This window comes from Lissotriton helveticus, chromosome 8, assembly GCF_964261635.1.
Source record: "Lissotriton helveticus chromosome 8, aLisHel1.1, whole genome shotgun sequence".
In the NCBI taxonomy this organism is placed as follows: Eukaryota; Metazoa; Chordata; class Amphibia; order Caudata; family Salamandridae; genus Lissotriton; species Lissotriton helveticus.
The window spans coordinates 1,469,242,233-1,469,264,979 of NC_136069.1; the positions used below are offsets into that span (position 1 = coordinate 1,469,242,233).

At 48.1% G+C, this 22,747-nt stretch overlaps 1 long non-coding RNA gene across 1 annotated transcript in view; it reads right to left on the reverse strand.

Annotated features, from left to right (window-relative positions):
- Positions 1-8,834: 8,834 nt before the first annotated feature.
- Positions 8,835-22,747, reverse strand: part of LOC144773418 (uncharacterized) — a 60,638-nt gene continuing 46,725 nt past the window's right edge. Inside the window, exon 3 of the long non-coding RNA XR_013599973.1 lies at positions 8,835-8,994. This is a non-coding gene — a long non-coding RNA (uncharacterized LOC144773418). The remainder of the gene's footprint in view (positions 8,995-22,747) is intronic.

The following is a 22,747-nucleotide window of genomic DNA, read 5'->3' on the forward strand; positions in this document are numbered from 1 at the left end:
CCAGGTCGAGGAGCCGATTTCCACAACGGAACCTGATGCACCCCTAGTTTCCTGAGCCATTGGTGTCATCACGACATACTGAAGCTTTTAAAAAGGCCATGTTGCAAATCTTCTGCACTATTCTAGCTCCTGACATGCCACAAGGATCTGTGGTGGCCTGCAGTTGGGTTACCATTGGCAGGTCAGCCTTTGTCGCTGTCTATGCCTCCTGAGCCTGTCTCTGGTTCTACTGTGGTGTTGGTGCCAACTTGTAGTCCGGCATTTACATCCAAAGTAGTCCATTTGATGTAAACACTGACCACAACACTGCAGATGCACGAACCTTTCCAAATAGTCCTATCTGACTCTGAGCAGAATTTGTCCTGGACCCGACTGAGGTCGCATCTTGAAGCCGTTCTGACACAATGGGTCCCTCTTCATTCCACCTCAGATAGAAGCCTTCCTTTACCTCAGAGCTGCACCCCAGTGCTCAACAACTTTTTTTATTCCAACACTGAAATTAGTCAACCAGCTTTTGGAGATGACCATGTAGTTGATTGGGATTATTTTTCCCCACCCAATGATGAAGATGAAAATTTGTGCATGGACTTGCTGGATGCCAATGGGTTCTACCCTTCTCCGGACACTGGGTTGCTTTGTCACTCTGAGCCATAAACTAAAGAAAGTGCCTCTTTAACTGTGGCAATGAGACGGGCAGCAGTGGTATTAGACTTCTAGCTGCCGACTATAGATGTTATAACTAAGGGGCCCGATTCACAGTACTAACTTAAGACAAAATCTTAAACTTACTACCGTTTTGATATTCACAGAAGGCACTTAGAGTTCGGAATCCTAACTTTAGGACTCCTAAATGCCTTCTGTGAATACCAAAAGTATTAAAGTTAGGATTTTTCTCAGTTTAGGAGTAGTAAAGTTGGACTCCTAACTTTAGGACTCCTAAACTGAGATAAATCCTCACTTTAAGACTTTCAGTATTCACAGCAGGCATTTAGGAGTCCTAACGTTAGGAATCCTAACTTCTATGAATACGGAAATGAGTAAGTGCCTTCTGTGAATACCAAAATAAGTAAGTGCCTTCTGTGAATGCCAAAATGGTAGTAAGTTTAGGATTTTGTCTTAAGTTAGTTCTGTGAATCGGGCCCAATGTATTGGCAGACGTTTTGCAACTTGGACAGACTTCCTCTGAGCCTTTCCGACCACTCAATGTAGCCTTACTGACACCTTAGTGTGCGCCTGGCCTAAGTCTTGTTTCTGTCCACCAGTGAACTAGGCAGCTTGCCAGGAGCCAGTGGCAGGTGACCCTGACTTCTTGACACAGCACCCTATAACAGAAAGTCTGATTGTTCAGGGTTCGACCAGCAGGGTTGACCTCAATTAATTTCTGATGACTCCCACGGAGTGTTAAAGAAAATAGAAGCATTTGGGAAATGAATGTTTTCCGTGGACAGCCTCGTCCACCATTCACTCAGTGCCACCTTTTTGCCGGGGAGACATTCCAATGCTTTATTGGATATAGTTGGTGAGATCTTGCCGGCAGTCCCTGAAGATTTAGGGCCAGCCTGGCTAAAACCATCGGGGATGGTCAGGATTCAGCTAAATAGGTTATCTGTTCTAGACTTAACACTGCGGACTGCTTGGGCAGAGCAGTCTGCACTAGCATGATGCTTCAGTGTCATATACGGTTGAGAGCCACAGTATTCTCTGGAGACACGGATATGTCGTTTGCTGGGTCTCGCTTGTTTTGATTTGAAGGCTGATTTTGCCCTGGAACTCTTCAAACGAAGCTGGGCCAAAGCACATTCCTTGGGCCATTCTACTTCTGCTAGGCAATTCACTCAGCAGTTCTGTACCTTTTATGGCCTAACGCCTCCACCACAGGAATCCCGGTCCTTTCAGGGTATTGGTAGGGGGTCATGTAGACAAAATCCAGGCCTCCAGAAGCAACAAACTTTCAAGTCCCCTGCCTATACAGCAACAGCCATCAAACCGCTTAGTGGCACAGGATCACCCTGTGGGAGGCAGGATCACACATTTCTCCCAACTGTAGCATAATATAACAGGTAGATCCCTCGGGCTATGAATTGCCATTCCTTTCCGTCCCACTGCATCATCTGCCCACATCTGAGCAATTTTCAGAGGAGTACCTGCCCATCTTACATCAAGAAGTTTAGGCTCTCTTGGCCAAAGGAGCCATAGAGTAGGTTCTGGCCCCGGAAATATTGACTGGCTATTACTCCTGCTATTTCCTTGTTTTGAAGAAGGTTTGAGGACTTGGTCCTATTTTAGCTCGCTGTTCCCCTAATCTCCTTGCAGAAGGGCAAATTCAACATGCTCATGTTGCCACATGTTGTCTACTCTGGACCTAGGCAACTAGATGGTGGCTTTGGACCTGCAGGACACCTACTTTAGTGAATCCATCCTGCAGTTCCACAGACGTTTCTTATGATTCAAAGTGAGCCGGAAACATTTTCAATTTGCCATGTTCTCATTCAGCCTCAACAGAGCCCCTCTGCTGTTCAAGAAAGTGATAGCGGTGGTCACAGCACACCTTTGGAGGTTGGGGATTACAGTTTTTCCCCTAACTTGACAACTGGTTGTTGAACTCGGATTTGCCGCGGTCAGTCATAGACCATCTCCAGATGACATTGAACCTTCTGACATTGTTAGGGTTCACTGTCAACATGCCAAAGTCACATCTTACTCCTTCACAGTGGCTCCCTTTCATTGGGGTTTGAGCGGTGGCAGTTGACTGTTCGATCTTCCTCCCCAAATTCTAGATGTCATCCTTGCTACCAAATCTCCCTGTACAAAGTTGGTCTACTCTGGGTGCTGGAACAAGTTGGTGGCCTGGTGTGGCACCTGCAATATGAACCTGTTACAGGCCAAACTGTTGGATGGCTTTTTTTTTTACTCTGGTTCAGCAGCGATTTGCAGTGGGCACCATAAATTGTTTTTTTTTGTCTGCTCTTCGTCCATTTTTCATTTACCAGAACAACAATCCTTGTTCAACTCACCTGCTGTGATGAGGTTTACAAAAGGTCTGACACGTTTCTGCACCCAAACCCTTTGTAATGCTGTAGTAGAATTTCAAGTTGGTCCTCACGTTCCTCATGCACTTCCTTTGAACCAGTGCACAGCTGTTCACTACGTCTTCTGACTCTTAAGACAGTATTCCTGGTCATGGTAACTTCTGTGCGACACGAGTAAACTCTAAGCGCAGCTACCATACACCACCTTTTGTCCAGATAAGGACAAGGCGGCCTTTTGGCTAGAGGTAATTACTCCTTTTCACATTGGACAATCTATTACTCTCCCAACGTAAATTTTTTTTTTAGCTCTACCTGGTGGATATTTGGCAGCTCCCCATGCATGTGTTTGATATCGGATAGAGACTAATAGCCGCAGATTCCTTCATGTAGAATTATCCCCTGGCGTGAGACTAGATCCTGAAAACATTTTGCCACAGCATCCCTGCGCGCCGGGGGGGAAGGGGTACAGCACCACGCAGCTCCGCCCAGGCGTCGTCCGCGCACGTCACAGCGAGGTCACATAAGTCTCACCCCAGCGTGCCTACGTCAGTTTTTTTTCCTTTTCCACGTGCAACACGGATCCGATTCATGCTCCGGGCCTGTTTAGGCCTTTCCCTTCGCTATTGCATGTGTTTGTGGGAACAGTGTGCGGATGCCTTCGGGCTTTAAGACGTGTTCTTAGTGTGGACGCCTGATGTTGGCGACGGACCCTCACCTCATTTGCATGTGGTGTTTGGGGTAAGATCATGGCTCCACTGATTGCGACGCGTGTCAACGGCTGAAGCCGTAGTCGCTGCGGGAGCGCCGCATGAAACTTCTCTCGGCTCGCATGTCCAGATCGGCTTTGTCGCCTTGCTCAGCCTCTGCGGAAGGTCTTCGACGCAGCCATCATCGTCACCGTCATCATTCATCCCCTGTGCCGCTAGAGCGTCGCTCACCTGTCTGTAAGTGTCGCAGTTTGTCCCCGAGGAGGGCTGGTTTCTGGCCTGTTGGGGGCGTGGGCTCTCCGTGGGTGATGCGGTCCGGCGTATCGTTCCCCTATCCACCGTTTCCCGGTGAGGGGGCGTCGAGAGCCCAGATGGAGACATATGCGGCAGCTTTGCAGGCCTTGCTGGCTTCTCCCCCTCCTCCTTCCCCTCTTGGGACGTCAGCGGATCCCTTGCATGGTGCGGGCCCCTCTGCGGCGTCTCCGGCAGTTCCGGCGCCGACTGGCTCGGCTCCAGGCTTGGAGGATGTGGTACCGTTGGGGTGCGGCCCTTCGGGGGTCCCTCCTTTGGACCACGGCGCCTCTGCTTCGCCGCAAAATCCTGCAGGAGTCCCTGTGGTGTCGCAGGAGGTCGCCAGGGCTCGGGTTGCATCCCCGAGCTCCTCTCGCATCCCCGAGCTCCTCTCGGCCCTGTGGACAAGCAGCAGTCTTGTCTGAGGCCAAGGTGACGCAGCGGCAGCTGGCCCTGGCGGCGCCACAGGGGTCGGCGAACCCACCTCGTCCCATCAAGGGTCGAGGCTGGCGGGGGGACTCCGCGTCCTTCCCCGGGCTCCCCTCGTCCCACCTCGCGGTGTCGGCCTTGGCACCGCCATGGGGTCAGCGGGCCCTTCTCGTCCCCTCATGGGTCGAGGCTGGCGGGGGTCTCCTTGTCACTCCCCGGGTGCTTCTCGTCTCGCGTTCCTCCACGCAGGCGGCTGCCTGATCAGAGGTCGAGCCGGCGCCCTAGACCACCTCGGCTGCGGCCCAGCCGCGGTCTCCTGTGCCATGTGCTGTGGCGAAGGCCTGTCCGGAGTCGCCTTTGGCGTTGGACGACGATGACGTCCTGATCCAGGTTGCGGACTCTATGGCACCGGACAGGCGTCAGGTCGTGGACTAGTCTTCGGATGTCCCCTCTTCCCGGAGGTTGGGCGCCTGCTGGTGTCGTCCTCGCCGGAGACGGGTCACCGTGTTGTGGCTTTTTCCCCGACGTCTTCTAAGGGTGGTTCCACGCAGTCACCGCAGCCGCGGATTTCGCCGGAGGAACCGCAGGTCCCCCACTCCTCGGCGCCTCTTTCTCCTTTCCGGGCCTGGCCCCTTCCTGCTCCGATTGGCTTCGGGGATGGCCGCCTTAGCCTACAGCCGTCGCCCACAGAGGAGCTGCTTTCCACATTGCAGGGCCCCACGAAGGTGGGGGCAGCCTTCGTTCGCGCTGTTTCCACGGCCGTGTGAATATTGCGCATGGGTGACCCCGCTGCCCATTTTCTCCCAGATCATCTTCTGGAGGTTCTCCATCAGGGCTCTGGTGGTAGGTAACTACTGCTTCCCTTTGAAGGTTCGCTCCAATTTTCTCTTATGGGGACTTGGAGCTGTCCTGCCACGGGGGCCGGTGCCCCAACACCTTCTGCACCTTCCAACACCGCGTGACCAGGTGTGTCTTCCCCCCACCCCTCTGCCAGTGGGCCCCTCTTGTGGACTGCCTTTCTCTCCCTGCCGTCGCTGTTGTCTCCACCATCACGGGAGGCTCGCTGGCTGGACTCTTGCGGGCGCAAAATGTTCGCTTCCACCAGTACGGCTCTGCTGGCCCTTAACACTTTATTTGTGCTTGCTAGGGCCACCTCTTGTTTGTGGGACTCGGCGGAGTCCCTTGGATCTGCAGCTTCTCAGGAGGGTGCTGGTATTGATTTGTGACACCATGCGTTAGATGGCCGGGAGCTGGCGGCGTTTATACTTTGCTCTGCTCTGTACATTTCTGAGGTGCTTGGTCGTGCCATGGCTTCCTCGTTGCACTTCGCCCCCATGCTTGGCTTCGGGACAGTGTGTTCCGGAAAATGTTCGAGAACGACTGGTGGATCTTCCCTTAAATGGCACTCTTTTGTTCCACGCCCCGGCGGACTCGGCCATCCGGAGGTTCTTGGCGGGGCTTCGGCCGCCTCCTCCTCCTCCTCCTCCTCCTCCTCCTCCTCCTCCTTCTTCTCCCCCTCAGTGATCTGTGAGTTGATCTGGTTTTTGGGAGCTGTCCTTTTGTTGGGGCAGTTCGCCCCAGTTGTGTGATCTATGTGCTTCATGTGCCTGCGAGTCCTCTTTTGTTGGGACTGTGGTTCTGTTGGTTGCTAGCCGGACCTTCTTTACTGTGTGTTTTTGGTGTCTCTTCTCCAGAAGTTTCTTCCTCAGAGAGTTCCCATGTCTTGGGACTTAACATACCCCATGTGGGGTAGTGGTAGCTGTTATATAGCTTGTTCTGTGCTGGGGAGTTGTGGTTGCCCTCGGGCCTCTTATCTCCATGGCGTTATGTACATTGCTGGTGCAATTCCCTTATTACTGGGTTGGAATGCCTTGGTGGCGACCCGGAGTGTCCCTCTCCAGGACCGCTGCGCTGTTCGCCAGGTCTGACCTGCTGTCTGTGGCCTGGCGTCCTGGCTCTGCTTCTTTTTGGGTCATGTGTGTGGACCCCTCTCTGAGGTGTCCGGGTATTTTCTTCACCCTTATGTTTTCAGTCCTGGAGGCTGAGATGATTTTTGTACTTCTCCCTCTTTCAAGGTGCAGCCTTCCCTATCTTTCTGGGTGCCTCGGACTACTCTTCCTGCTTTCGACTGCTTCTTGCTGTTGGCGCCATTCTTTTGATCTTCTTCCTCTTCCTCTTCCTTGCCTTGGCCTTGGATGGAGGTTCTGTTGCCTTGTAGTGGTGTGCAGTACTTCGGCCTCCCCGTGCCTTGCCCTTGTTTCCTTTGAGTGTGAACTGGCATCTTCTTCGTTCATTTCTTCTTCCTACAGCCCTCTTTGGGACGGTGGTGTTCTGCTTGTAGGGGTTCCCTTTCCCTGGAGGTTCCTCGCCCTGTCTGTTGGACTAGTCCCCTGTGGGACCCTCTGTTATGTCCAGGCTGGTCGGGTCCTTTTGCAGACCCTCCTTCCCCGCGGGTATGGCTATGTTATCTATTCTATGTAAAGGAATCTGCGGCTAGTAGTCTCTATCAGATGTACGAGTTACTTACCTTCGGTAACGATGTATCTGGTAGAGACGATTCTAGCCACAGATTCCTTCACGGCCCACCCTTCCCCGTTCTGCGAGGACTTTTGGTTTGGTCTTCTGCACTCGCCTCCCGGTGGGGGGGCTGTCTTCTGTGAGTGCATTCTTTCGCTCTTTGGCAGGCTGATCCGTCTTGTTGCTTGTCCCTTCCTTTTCTTGGGGCATTGGTGGATGGGTTTAAAGGGTGCCCCTCTGCTCTGGTTGCTCCAGGATTGGGGGCTTGCCTCTAATTCTCTTCCCTCCTCTCCCTTCCCCTTTTCTTCCTCCTAAGGGTTCTGCCCCCTCTGCTATCCTGTGGGCTGGGGTCCTCTGGGGGGGTGGTCACCCTCTGTGCTGAGGTTGCTTGGAGGTTTGTTGTTCCTGTTTGTCTTGAAACTGGCTCTCCTTCATTGTCTCATGGTTGGGGTTGTAGTCCTGCTACTTGTAGTCATGATGTTTTGCATATGTCTTTGTCTCAAGGGAGGGACATGTCTACATACTGGCAGGGTGGCTGCTCAAGGCTGTGCTCGTTTTTGTTATTTCTTCTTTCCCTGCCTTCGATACTGTAGTGTTGACACTACTCATCACCAATTCTACGTGAAGGAATCTGCGGCTAGAATCGTCTCTACCAGATACATCGTTACTGAAGGTAAGTATCTCGTACATCTGCTCCAAGGTAAATCATAGCCATAGGTCTACAAAGTATGAAGTGAAGCTCTGGTTAAGAGTTATTCCATTTGAGCCCAGCATACTCTGTTTGCTCACCTTGGGCATCCCGACCACCAAACCTCTCCAGGAATCTAGATATTGTAAGTGGCCTTCGTCAGAAAGTATTAATACACTTTTTTAATGTATCTCCATTCAGGGATACATAATTCAGAATTGGCTTCACCAATTTTTTTCCCACTCCTTCCTACACAAATTCAATGATAAGCATAGATCAATTACCATAATTGAGTGCATTAACAAGTAGGACATCGTTAATTGTAGATCCCTTAAATATGTTTAATTAGAATTTATAAAGGTGTACAGACAAAGGTGGCCCCTGTTGTTCTTTATGGATAACAGATTTTGACTTCTTATAGCATTAGTGTCTCTGGAAGTAAGGAGAAGCAAAGATAATGTATCAAATAAGTTAGGTCATGTAAGTAAATTCTCCCTTATTGTAATAACACATGAAACACCCATCCCTACAAACTTACTTTTAGTGTGCACAACAGATAATGTTTTATCCACTTTAAATTTCAACACACGCAGGAGGCCATGGTCACCCTACTCCATTCTTTTTGTGCCTTTGAACTCCAGTTGCACATCACAAATGAGACACAAAAATGCCCAAATCAGTCTGGGGTTGTTTGAGTTTCCCTCTGTAGGGGACCAAGCCTTGCAGTTCGGGCTGGACTGTTCCCCCCTAGAACTGGAAAAATTCTGATTTGCATGTGGCTCGTCTGTGAATAGAGTGGCACAGTGACCAAAAAGAAGATTGACTGAAATGTGGCCCAAGTAATTATAAGTGGCTGAGATTAATTCAAGCATTACGCCAATCTTTTTTTTGTTTTTCTAGGATGGAGAAAAGGGAGTTGGGTTTGTGCACAGTGGCTCCTCAATGCTCCCCAAGCTGGTGATTATAATATGTATCTAATAGCATGAACATTCTTTAATCATGCAAAGAAAGGGGAATGTTTTACTAGAATGCACCTAAAAAGTTCATCATAACCGTATGAAACATGTTAGCATATTAGCCTTTCCCATCCTAGTGTACAACATTCCATGTTGGCTCCACGTAAACTGTCCGCAAGACCGATATAAGTTCTGCCAATGCAAACTCACGCTATAAGACTTTTGTTATAATCTTTATTTAACACACAGTCTTTACTCTCAGCTCAAACTGTGGCAAGTAGCAGAGTTGCCATGCGTTGTACCAGATGTTAAAATATTCTTCTCGTCAAGGTCAGGGTTCAGGTACACCAGCATCACAGAAGGAAATTCACAGCTTCCTGGAAGGCAAAATACATGTTTGTTTTTAAGAAGAACTACAACAGTGCGACCGTTACAATATTTTCATATAGTTATATAGTCCCTTTGGACACTCACGCACATTAGTACCAGGACACTTGTACATGATGAATCGTGTTTACACTGCCTGTCTCGAAAATAAATAATATATGCATACATAGCCCCACAGTAACATTGTTAATTCATATTCCATGTATCTTCCCATACATAATAGGCACCTCTGCTTCTTACCTTCTCAGCTGCACTATTTTTTTTATGTCTTTCTATTCTCAAATATATCCCATATCATACATTCTTCAATAAGTTTGTTATCTGCGTCTTGTACATAATTAAGGGCAAACTGGGGTTCACGTCTCACTGCTGGCTCGTTCCTTTATTCTGAAAACTGACCGACCTTCAACTGCTTTTCTTTAACTGTCTTATTTCCAAATATGCCTGTTTCTATGGTGATAGTGTCCTGGCCTCTAGACCAGAAAACAACCCTTAGCACTTTTTTTACACCATGGAGTTTTTGTTTCACTTTTCTGATGAATACATCTTCCCAGAGATTCCTCTCCACATGAATATCTTCCAATCGCTAAACTGCTCTGGGAAAAATGGTCCTTTTTGCATAGTCACCCCCATTTATTTAGTGAATTTTAATGCTGGGTTTTGACTGTACATTTGGGCACTGCTGTCCAGTACCCCAATGTATGTGCCCTGAACCTTAAAACGTAGCAACTGGCTAATTTCTGATTGGCTTATTTACCTTTTGCATAAGGCCATAGTATATGGCCCAGAGATACACCTATGGCATGAAAAGTTAAATGTCACCTCTGGACTGCAGCACTTATTGTGCTATCGACTAGTATGGCAAAGGAAAACATGGCTTCAGGCCTACCTTTGTAGCATCACTTCTGCAGTTTAAAAACTTGTAGTCTAAAAATAAATCCTTTTGACAAAAGGAAAAGTTCCTTCTAAATAGTAATGGGAATCCTATGTAAGTCTAGCAGCCCACAAGGATGGTGCATGGTATTTAAAAGTAGGGCATGCAGATATTCAAAGTTAACATGTCCTTACAGCGACTAGTATCCAAAAGCAATTTTCACTATAAGAAGGGTCTGGCTGGTGCACAGAGAACAATGAGGGAAGCAAGATTCATTATGAATTTTGCCATCTCTAGATTGGGACCAGCTAGAAATATGATTAAGAACTCCTTTTAATATTTATTAATATCCCAACTCCGTGAAGAAGTCAGGTTTTTAATAAATATTAAGAAAAAGTACCTTTTAGAAAGTTACCTTTTCTCAGCCTGGTGTTCCTAGGGCTAATTTGTATTAGCTATCCTGCAGAAGCCCAGTGAGTGATTAGCCCTGATGAGGTGTGAAAAGTACCCAGAGAACAGAGACAATGGCTTAGAGTAGAGAGGTATTTTCTCTTGCTGGGCCAGTTAAGGTGTACCCCAAGAACTTGATATATTTCAAAGGAGACTGCCCTGTCACAAGCAAATGTTAGGTGACACTTGGAAAGGCTCTAGCCTTTGTCCTACTATTCAGGCAGGTACCAAACCCAGCAGTAGACAGCTGCCTATAAAATTTATTTGAAGTGTTCACAGAGAAGGATGACTGCACAATATCCTGGTCACATCTCTGGGTAGACCCCCAGGCTCTGAACAAGGGGAAAAGGAGTTCGCCATCTTGGATTTTGAGAGTGAGGGGCACTGTTTGCAGGAATGCAAACAAGAACTGCTGAAAAAGTGGGTGGAGTTACCCCTGAGAACCTTTTTCCCCATTAGTTACGGAGGGGACAGGAGTCATCCCAACCTACTAGCTAGAACCAGGTGTAAATGTGTCATACTGAGGCCCCTTCTTCAGAATACCTTCTGGACCTACAGAAGACTGGCCCTGTTGGCTCTGAGATGAGAGGAGCCCTGAAGGACTGGACTCACCTAGGTGAAAGAAATGGACTCCAGGGGTCAGCAGGCTGACCTCCTGTGTGGCAAAAGCTGCAAGATGCCTTTTTGCTGAAGGGCCTGACCTTGACCCTACTGATGGCCTCTGCTGGAGTGAGCCTTAACCCCCTCCCTCCCCCGGTGCTTTCCTGATGTCCTAGGACCCTTGTTTGTGGCAAACTGGACTTTTCATACCACCGCTAAAAAAACAGGGGCTTGGAGTAATTTTGGACTTCCAGACCACCAGGACAAGAACATGCATTCCTCATGCTCTTGAGTTTCTCCACGATACAAAAGGGGATGATGGACGGAGCGTTTGAGCAAATCAAACACTCACCCCCAGTCAACTGATCTGGGTTTAATCCATCACCATTCTTTAGCCCACTCAGCCACCCCATTTCAGACATGGCCATATGCAAATCAGTCTGACCCTGTGCCTCATGGGAACAGTCCAGCCCGAACTGCCAAGCCATGTCTTCCATGGACCGGAAACAAGCATCCTGGGACCGGTTTCGGATTCATAATCCTCATCAGCCAGGCTATCTTGAATCCAGTGGCCAAGTGAGCAAGGGACTCACGTCTGAGCATACCCTGCCACACTTAGTGTGAACAAAGCAATACAAAAGGGGATGATGGACGGAGCGTTTGAGCAAATCAAACACTCACCCCCAGTCGGAGTGGGCTAAAGAACGGTGATGGATTAAACCCAGATCTTTTGACTGGGTGTGAGTGTTTGATTGATTCAGATGCTCCGTCCATCACCACCCCCTTTTGTACCGCTTTCGGCCACCATAAGTGTGGCAGGGTATGCTCAGACGTGAGTCCCTTGCTCACTTTGCCACTGGATTCAAGCAAGCCGGGCTGAAGACGTTTGGAATGCCAGAAACCGGTCCTCGGAAGCTTGTTTCCGGTCCAGGGAAGACATGGCTTGGCAGTTCGGGCTGGACTGTTCCCATGAGGCACAGGGTCAGACTGATTTGCATATAGCCATGTCTGAACTGGGGTGGCAGAGTGGGCTAAAGAACGGTGATGGCTTAAACCCAGATCTTTTGACTGGGTGTGAGTGTTTGATTGATTCAGATGCTCCGTCCATCACCACCCCCTTTTGTACCGCTTTCGGCCACCATAAGTGTGGCAGGGTATGCTCAGACGTGAGTCCCTTGCTCACTTTGCCACTGGATTCAAGCAAGCTGGGCTTAAGACGGCTGGAATGCCAGAAATCGGTCCTCGGAAGCTTGTTTCCGGTCCAGGGAAGACATGGCTTGGCAGTTCGGGCTGGACTGTTCCCATGAGGCACTGGGTCAGACTGATTTGCATATAGCCATGTCTGAACTGGGGTGGCAGAGTGGGCTAAAGAACGGTGATGGATTAAACCCAGATCTTTTGACTGGGTGTGAGTGTTTGATTGATTCAGATGCTCCGTCCATCACCACCCCCTTTTGTACCGCTTGAGTTTCTCCACATCAGCAAATCAGATTCATAGGGCCCTTGAACGTGACCGGCCTGAAGAAACTCAACATCAGATACAGCTACAGCCTCGCCCAACTGAAGGAGTCTGAGTTCCAAAAAAGAAACTAAATCCAAAGGTAAAAATCTTGACTGGGTAATGGCCCAAAAGTTTCCAACCAGCAAGAGGACGTCCATGGGCATGAAATTTGAATTGCTACTGATCTGAGCTTTTCCAGCCCAAAACCAACCACTTCAGCGTGACCACATCCAACACCTATGCGACTTTGTGTTAACTTCCTCAGATACAGCGTGCTCCCTTGCCCGCTGAAGGATTTTGACTTGCAGATAAAAGGCTAAGTCCAAAGGTAAAACCTTCGACTGGTTCACACCTAGATAGCATATACTACCTCCGCTCCATTGCTGCTGGCCTGAAATAATGCCTAGGTCCCAGTCTTCTGTGACCACTGACAACCATTGGTGCTTTTATGCTTTTTGGTGCTATTTTCCCTGAAACCTTTGAAAATTCATATCTCTGGTTCCCCTTATTGGAATGTTGCCATTTTTGTCCTTTTACTAAATTGGAGTGGGAATTGTATTGTGTTGCGTTCATGACTTTTTAACTGTTTTGGTACTTCTACATGCTTTACACATTTTCTCTAGTAAAGCCTGTCTGCTCCGTGCCCTAGCCAACGTGTTGAGCGCAGGTTGAAATTACTGGAAGCTTTGACGGGACATAACAAGTTAGTGACTTTATTACTTGTGGTGGACTACCATTCATTCCGACGAATAATTCATTTTCTCCCAGTTCAGAAGAATTTTCCTCTAACAGTTCTTCTGTGTTACCAGATAGCGCCATGCTGCTTCAGCCCTGACTCTGCTGCCAGCTGTGACAAACTCAGTGTTTATTAGGCACCAATCACACACTGGCATCACCCACATTTTTTAGCACCTCTGCGAAGTGGTTCAGGCCTCTCAGTGTTTTACAGAATATGTCTGCTTTTGAGAGTCACTAGGTCAGATGCTTCCTAACATTGAATTGTTTAAATCCTGTTGAGGGTGCCAAAGGAATATATCTGTGTCAGACTTGCATAACATCTGGATGTGATGTTCAATCATGACCCCTTGGCCTGCCAATCCTCTTACATAATGCATCTGGAGACCATTGGGGAGCAGGTGACAAGCTATTTTTGACCAAAGCCTGCAGGCATACACTAAAGGATTCCCACTCTTCTTCATGTAAGTCTCCTGACATGGAAAGAGCTCCCAAAAGATTTGCCCCTTTAAAAACAAAAGTGAGATCATGAAGAGAAATTACCACACACTTATAAGGCTTCTCTGGCCAAGGAAACATTTTGGCATACATCTAGGGCATCAAAAGCCCTTTCACACTGGATGGGTGTGTGCACATCAGCCTGATGACCCACCACATAACTGGAGATGGAATTAACCAGCAGGTACGCCACTGAGCAAGGCAATCTGCTCCAAGGTGTGAGTTCTTGGTTTGGCTGGGCCCAACACAGCAATACCAGGCCACCTCCCGAAGCTCTGTATGGGTCCCTTGTTGGTATCAGATTGGGGCCCATGGTCCCACAGGGCAAGAGCTAGGATTAGCAGATGTGTCCGTGTGACCAGCATGTGAAAGTTGTGCAACTCACAGTATTACTGGGGCACACTTGTGGGAAAGAAATGCCCTGGGGAATGTGGATATCTGGCCCTCCCCACTATGAGACCCGACTCAGTCGTTGACTTGAGGCTTGGTGAGGGACTGTCCCTTATAGGGCAGGTAGGTTTGCCTTTGAGAGGCCCCTGGGTCCACTTGGAGTGCTTGCCTCCACGTGCCATAGTATGGAATAAGGACTGATTCTTCATGTGCCCCCTACCATCACAACTGTGTGTAGACGTGGGGAGTGGAAGGGTCCCTTTTAGACTGACTTCCGTGTTTTAGTGCCTGATCCGGAATTCACAGTATCTGCAAAATACATCTGCGGTCCCATCCGTGTAAAGCATTGCCCTCTGGGTTGCGTGTTGTGGTTGAGAGATTCTTGAGATCATGCTGCAAATCTGAAACATCACCCTGCACAAAACATTTCTGGGCCTGTCTGATGACCCTGGCAGCTGAGGTGTGGTGAGGGCCCCAAACTATCTGCAGAGGTTGTTGGACGATTATCTAGTAATATTGGTCATTAGATCACTTCTGAGGGCATTGCCTGGGGCCAAGCGCTCTACTGTGTACTATCATCAGGGGTCCACCGATCAAACAAGATGACAGGCAGCCCAAGCAAATGTTTGATGTAAAGTGTTAATGTTATGAGATGTTTACAAATCATCCAAAATGCCGCGGCCCATCTTCTTATGTGGATACTGAGGCATCATTCCATTTCTAACCATATTAGAGACTTGCAGTGGCTACAGTCCCATTTGTTGTCAGGAAGAGATTTCAGGTTCATATCCAAAACATCATCACAGACAGTTTTAACACTCAACTATATCACCATAGTTGACACATTGTCTCAAAATTGACTGCCCTGATTTCCTTCAAAGGGTATGTGCTAGAGAAATAAATACTATTTGCACCCAGGAACAAAAGAAAGCAACTCACCAGGCTCAGCAGTTTGCTCAGAAACAGAAATGTATTTTAATGGTACCCATGCATGCTTGCTGACCAGCAAGAAGGAAGTCAAGTCTCCAACTGGTGCGTTCAGCCTGTTTCTTCACTGAGTGACTGGTTTCTGGGTCCTGTATGCATTTAGTAATGCCATCCTAGCAGAACTAACGGAGACATTGTGCCAAATATGGTCAACAGAGAAATACAAGATTGGCACCATGCCAATTATGCTACAGACATACAAGATGCTAAATATGGGCAGTAGAGCAGTGGAAGATCAACACTGCGCCAAGTATACACTGTGCCAATGATACTACAGACATACTGTGTAAGTAAAATGAACCACCAAATAAGCAAACTAACATGGAGTCAAGACAAGCTGTTGTAGGGATTCTGCACATACACATAACTATGTGCAGGTATACGGGACCTCAGTGCATAGGGGCTAAGCCTTTCTACTGCCTCAGTACCCACAATCCCAGGACCAACTAGCTATAGTCTCTCACTCGCTCTCCTAAACAATCATGAGGATGCAAATGATTAGAGACCCCAGAACACAACACTCCCGACTCTCTCCGGAATCACAGTAAAAAGACGTTACCTTTCGCTCACTCACTCGTACTTTTCCACAATAAGAATTGACAGACACTGTTAAAGTTTATAAGGTTTATTTTAACTATCATGCTCTATAACACAGTGTACAAGCCACTACCAGCAGCAAAACGCATAAACAAAACACAGCATTGTAGTAAGTCCATATATTATAAATGGAGATGTCATCTTATAAAGACAGTGGATAAAGGACTATAAGGCCTAACCACCCTCCCCTTGGCGAGAAGACGCATTATTACTATATAATGGAAGATCTCTGGGCTTTGTCAGCAGACCCCATACCTTACTGCCTAGATGGTATATCTAGATTATAGGAACCGCATGGCTCTTCTCCCTGGAAAGGTCCCTCTCCCAGTGTGTGTTAAGCCACCATGCATCCCCATAATATCAAAGCACGAGTTTTCCAGCACCGCAGCTGTATGAGCATGTTATGTCTAGTTGCGAGGGACTGACATGAACAGAATAACAAGGGGCATTGTTTATCGACCTTGCGCACCGTGCTCAGACTAAACTCCAGGAACAGATAGAGAAAGCACAAAGCAGATGGTTCTCAAGTAAAAGGCTTAAACAGTCTTGCAAAATAAAGTAATGTAGTAACATGTGCAAAAGCAGCGTCATGGCAGCAGAGCTCATGCTAACTTAGCTATGTCGACAATTACCCTATCGGCCATATGACAAAGCGAAGTGATCTCTAAGGTAGTTCTGAACAGCTGCTGAAGCTTGTCCAGGCAAGGTCAGATTTGGAAGCCTTTACAGCTCTGGGCAGCGTGTTACAGTGTGATCTATCTAAGAATGATATATTTGTAGTGCATATATATGAACATATATATTTCCCCCCCACACTATGGCAGAGTTAATTCTCTTGGTGGGCGGTGGTTTCAATGATTCTCGATCTGGAAATGCACAAGCATGTGGATTGCCATATTGTGTCCCTGTACTATAGAAGTGTGCAGGGCTGCCCAGGGCATGCTCTTTCAAGCCGCATTGCCCCTTAACACTCTGACAGCATTACTGCGGGCCTCTTCCCCTAGGTTCCTACTAGTGTCTCGACTATGCGCCGCCATGCAGTCCGAGCGAGGTGCCAGTATGTACCCTTAGTTATGACCAAACAAAAATGAAGTGCCACACATGGTATGGAATACGCATCAGTCACAGATAACCACTAGAAACGCAGTTGTGCGCTCAAATAGGCGAGCTGTCCACTCCCTGCAGATTCAGATTCATTAATTTACAGTTTCTACACAGAATATACTACACCCCACACAGTGTTTGCAAACTTGGTCTGCGATGAGCTCAAGTTGCTTGAGGATCCAGGCCCAGGCGCAGAATGCACGGTTCCTCCTTTTAGCATGGCCTGCCCAACAGGGCAGAATGCTGGCGGTCACCTTCCATTGGCTGCCTGCAATGTCTCCCTGCGCTGCCGCGTCTCTCTCACACTTTAAAGGTCTGTTTCTTGGTTTTCTATGAACTGGCAAGGCCTCTGTCAGTGTTATTGACAGTTCAGGACCTGTAAGTGAGTCGCAGATCCTGCCACTGGTCAAGAGCACGGATTGACTCCTCTCCATATAGAGCTTTTAAACATAGTTTGTAGGTCTTAAACACAATCCCCAGCACACGCAAAATTACAATCCACACATAATTAAATTTCAGTGTTGACAATCATATTTTCTTCTTTTATTGTTCTTTTTCTCTTTTTTTTCTTTCATTGTTCTAATTCATTACCCAACACGTGTATTGTCGCTAGTTGGGCACACTGTCCTGCGACTTCTTCAAGGCTAATCTTCAGTCTATAGAACTTCTCTTTTGGTGATAATTCTGTCTTGACTTGAGAGCGTATTCACAGCGAGAAATAGACTGACTGCTCTTGTGTCCCGGGACAGGATTACCAATAGATAAATCCCCTCATTTGGGGCAGGGCTGGGCTCCAGTATATTGTTTGAGAGGCCCTCGGCATAGTCACAGCATACTTGCTAGACAGTCGTTCTGGGACTTATGTTATGAACAATCCTCGTACACGGGGTTCACAAATCTTCACTGATGACTGGTTAACACAGCCGTGATGGTTCATTCCTCCATTAATACACGGACAGGTTTAGAAATTTACATATCCTTCGGGATGGAATTATCACCGAAAGAGAAGTTCTATATACTGAAGATTGAGCCTTGAAGAAATCGCGGGACAGTGTGCCCAACTAGCACATGAAAGATTGAGAAGAATGTTTGGGAGTTCATATTAGTCAGAAGGTTTGAGATGAGTCGGAGGGAGTAGGGAAAGGAAAAGACAGAATGGGTTTTAAGTTTATACCTCAATCTTAGGGTTAGTCCATTCCCCAGAAAGCCTTCCTCTACACTGGTGTGTATAGTTCGCTGAGTAAAAGGGAAACCCTGCGTACTCTGCTGGATCACTTTATGTCCAATCCTGGAGCAGCTGGCCCTATGCAGTAGTTAATCAAATTCAAAATTAGCCCCTAACATCTTCCTGGTAACTACTATTAGATTAAGTTGTCATTCTAAGTTTGTGTACCGCTTTCCAGAAAACTTCTCTACAACACCAGAAAGTGCATATGCTGTGGTGGATCAGTTAACCCCTATCTAAGGTAAAAGATGTTCACCCCAGCCTTGCCTTTTGGCTGTTTCCTTTGCGTAGCTGTTGACCTATGCCAGACTGTCTTGCTGGAACTGGTGTATTTAGTTTATTTATTTATTCAAAGTTTTATATAGCGCGAACAAGATCTTTACAGATATCAGAGCGCTTCACAGAGACAGGGGTAGGGGCAACGGGACTGAACAGACATAATGGGAGCAGTATAATAGTCACTAACATAATAGGATAACAGTAATGTACAGAAAACATACCGATATACTATCAGGTAACAAATAATATAAGACGGCGCAAGTCATTGATCCCGCTACAATAGAGTTGAGGTAAACTTTGGATGTAGGGATGGCTTATACCAATTTCTTAGGATAGAGAGAACACGGGGTGGGGGCATCAGGAGGGTGATTCAACAAACTAAAGTGTATCATATATTGGTCGATAGTAGGAGAGTAGCATAATAGTGTCACAATCAAGTAAGAATATAGTGCCAAGAAACAATCAGGTGATCAATAATACAAAGCGATGCAGAGTCTCTGATCCAACACCTATAAAGTTCAGGAGATCTTGGCCAGAAGGATGGTTTTCACCTCTTTCTTGAAGAGTGCAGTGGAGGAGATAAGCCTGGTTTCAGGAGGGAGCGCATTCCAGATCCTGGGTGCCATTCCTGAGAAGGAGCGCTTGTATGTTTTTTCTTTCCGGAATCTACGAGGTTTCAGGAGTAGATTTTTTGTACTTCTATTGGATCTCGAACCTCCTGATATAGACAACTTTTGAGCGAGGTAGTTGGGTGCCTTGTGGTGCACGGCCGAGTGTGTCATAACGGCAATTTTTAGCTGTATTCTGGCTTCAAAAGGCAGCCCTTTTAGAGATTTTAAGTCTGGGGATATATGCGAATGTTTTCTTGAGCCAGTAATGAGTCTCGCGGCAGCGTTCAGGGAGGCTCTTAGGGGTGCTGTTGTGGATAGCGGGAGTCCGCTGAGGGCCACAATTCCATAGTCTATGCGAGGGATGATTAAAGCTTGTACAGCAGTTTGGAAGTCTTTGGCTGGGAGGAAAGGTTTAAGTTTCCTCAGTGTGTTGATTTGGAAGTTAGCTCCTTTTGTGGCTTTGCTAACGTGCTGTTGCATGTTGAGCTTGGCGTCGAGTGTGACGCCTAAGGATTTCGCAGAATCCACGATGGTAGGTTGGACATGGAGTGCTGTTAGGTTATTGAGCCAGGTTTGGGTGTTGGTAATTTTCGCCGGAGGTGAGATGAGTAGGAACTTGGTTTTCAGAGCATTTAGTTTGAGGTGATTATCGGCCAACCAAGATTGAGTGTTACTAAGTGTGGAATTCAGAAGTTTGATATCTTCCAGGGATCGTAGCTTTAGGTAAAGTTGTGTGTCATCGGCGTACATGTGGAATTGAACATTGGATGCTTGGAGCAAGGCGGCGAGCGGTTCCATGACGAGGTTGAACAGTGTGGGGGAGAGGGAAGATCCTTGTGGAACACCTAGATCTGCTGGCACAGGTGTAGATAGCACATTGTCGATCTTGAACTTCTGAGACCGGTTATGAAGGAAGGAAGTAAACCATTTGAGAACAGTTCCCGATAGACCCATTCTAGTGCTTAGCAGCTCCAGTAAGTTCTCGTGTTTGACCGTGTCAAATGCTGAAGAGAGGTCAAGAAGGATGAGGAGGCAGGACTCATTGCGATCAAGGATTTGGAGGGCGTCATCAATTATGTGTGTCATAGCTGTTTCCGTGCTATGTTTCGCTCGGAAGCCTGATTGATGAGGGTTGAGGAGGTCAAATTGATCAATGTGTTTTGTTAGTTGGAGTTGGACACATTTTTCCTGCAGTTTGGCCAGGGTGGGGATATTGGTGATAGGGCGGTAATTGTTCAGGTCAGACGGGTCAGCTGTAGGTTTCTTGAGAATAGGCGTGACTTGCCCCACCTTGAGGGAGTCTGGGATGAGACCTTGTTGAAGGGAGCTGTTGATGATTTTGGTCCAAAGTGGGAGGAGCAGGGGGATGAAGTCTTTTACAGCATTAGCAGGTGGGGGGTCTATGAGGTGATTAGAGGGCTTCAAGGTGCAGAGCAGTTTGTGTATTGCTTCTTCCGAGTAGGTGTCCAAGGACAACCATGATGCATGATTTTTAGGTTGAGTGTTAGACATTCTGGTGTGGCTGGGGAATCGGCTTACATCCATGATGAGGTCATTTCTTATGTTGTCGGTCTTTAGCTTAAAGAAAGCAGAGAAGGCTTCACAGTGTGGGGTGTCGCTTGTTGTGCTGTTTGATTGTAAGGGTTGTGTCTTTGTTTGAGTTTTGATTAGTTCGAACAGCTTTTTTGGCCTGTTTTTAGCTTGGTCCAGCTGGCGGCTAAAGAAGTCAGACTTTGCGCGCTTTATTTTCCTTAAGTAGGCATTTCTCTTGTTCTTAAGCGTTTTGAGATGCAGTGATGAGGGGTCAGATCTCCAGGTGCGCTCTGCCATTCGCATAGCACGCCTGTCATCATTGAGTCTGCCGTCATACCAAGGGTTAGAGATCTTGGTGGAGACTCTCTTCAGTTGCAATGGGGCGACTTCGTTAACTATTGAATTCATAGAGTCAAGGTAGTGATTGGTCAGTGATAGAACATCCGAGGCACCTGAAGGGGGAAGGAGGAGACTGCCGATGTGGGGAGGCAGGGTATTGGGGTTAAGATTCTTCATGTCCCTTTTCCAGGTCTTGGATTTGGTAGGTTGAGCCGGGTTAAGTTTAACTTTTTCGTTGATAAAGAAGGTGATAATGTGGTGGTCTGACCAGTCACAGGGTTGGATCGCCTCCAGTTGGGTAGTCCTCTTCGGCGATGATGAGATCGAGTATCGAGCCTTTGTCGTGTGTTGGTCTATCTCATATTTGGGTGAGGTCAAGCGCATTAAGGAAAGTTTTGAGACTATTCACCACTGCGTCTTTCTGATCGTTCCAGTGGAGATTAAAGTCACCCAGGTAGACTTGGGTGGTCTGCCGACCGGCATTGGATGTGATCGTGTCCATGAATTGTTGAGTGAATGTGAGGTTGTCACCAGGCGGGTGATAGATGAGATGTAAAGCACAAACTTGTTTGCCCTCGCTGGTGATATCGAGGCAGAGGAGTTCACAGGAAGTAAGGGAGGGGGAGGTGGCTTTAGTAACGGAGAGGTTGCTCCTAAAAATGCATGCAATTCCCCCGCCCGTCTTGCCAGGAGGCTTGTCCAGTCTAATGATGTGATAATTGGGGGGACTAGTATGTCCATTATCGGTGTAGAGGCTTCAGTAAGCCACGTTTCAGTCAGAATGGCTAGGTCCAGACCCATTGTTGAGACGAGATCAGCGATGTCGGAGGAGTGTCTCTGGGCCGATCTGCAATTGAGTAGGATGCATTTGAGTTTGGGAGTGAGAAGAGTGGTCGAGCCTTCTAGAGAGAGGGGGACTTTTCTGAGGTTGTTAGGGATGGAACCTCTGTTGCTAAGGGTTGGGAGCCTCAGGGGATTTGTGAGAATTGTGGGTATGGGGATGTGTGTGATGGCTATGTGTTTTACCGAACCTGGGCCATAAGAGCGAAGGAGGGAGCATAAGTCGCGGTCCGACAGGGAGTTGAGGACACGACGGGGGCGGTGGGAGCTATTGCGAGCGGGGATAGTCGGCCAGCGCGGGGGTCGTTGAAGGCGAAGGTATGTGGGGAGGGTGCGTCGTTTGTAGGGTGGTGGAATGGTGGGAGGTTGACTGGGCTGTGAGAAGAGAAGTTCTTTGATTGCGTGGAGATCTTTTTTGACTTGTAGGAGATCCTCTTTGACTTGTTGGAGGGTGGATAAAGTCAAGTCCAGAGGTGTATTGGGGATGGGGTTGGTGATGAGAGCCGTTGGCGAGTGGTTGAGTAGTGAGCTGGAAAGCGAGCAGGGTACCGAGGGGGGGGATATGCTAGCGTTATTGGAGGGTTCTACGGTGATATTGGGTGGGATGGCATTCGATGTGTGGGAGAATTTGTGGGAGAGGGGTGTGGGTGAGGTAGGGGGAAGGTGGGAGGCATAGGTAGAGACGTCGGTGGGAGACGGTACCGATGAATTGAAGAGTGAGTGAAGGCTGAAGACAACGGGGGTGGCAGGAAGGTAGTGGGGGCTGAGAATGGGAGGGGAGAGAGGGGGGGATGCTACGGTAAGGGAGGTGGTATGTTCTGTGGGTCTAGTTGGGAGGGTGGAGCAGGGGAGGGAGAAGGATCTGTCGCAGGGGGTGAAGGGGGGGGAGATAAGCTCCGGACGGTGGTGTGTTCAGAGGCGTTCATGGGGGGTGTAAGGTGGGGGGAAGGGAGCGTGGGGGTATCGAGGATGTGGGGGTATCGAGGATGTATGGGGGGAGTGTTCTCACGTGGGGACTGAGAGTGGGGGGGAACAAAGGGTGGGATTTGTCGTTATGTGTGTCGTTCCGGTGCGGATCTAGGTAAGAGGGGTTGTGGGTGGGAGTTGTTATGTCAGGGGAGAGAGGAATGGGAGTGATATGAGTGGGGATCAAGGGGATAGTGTTAGAGGGGCGGCTAGT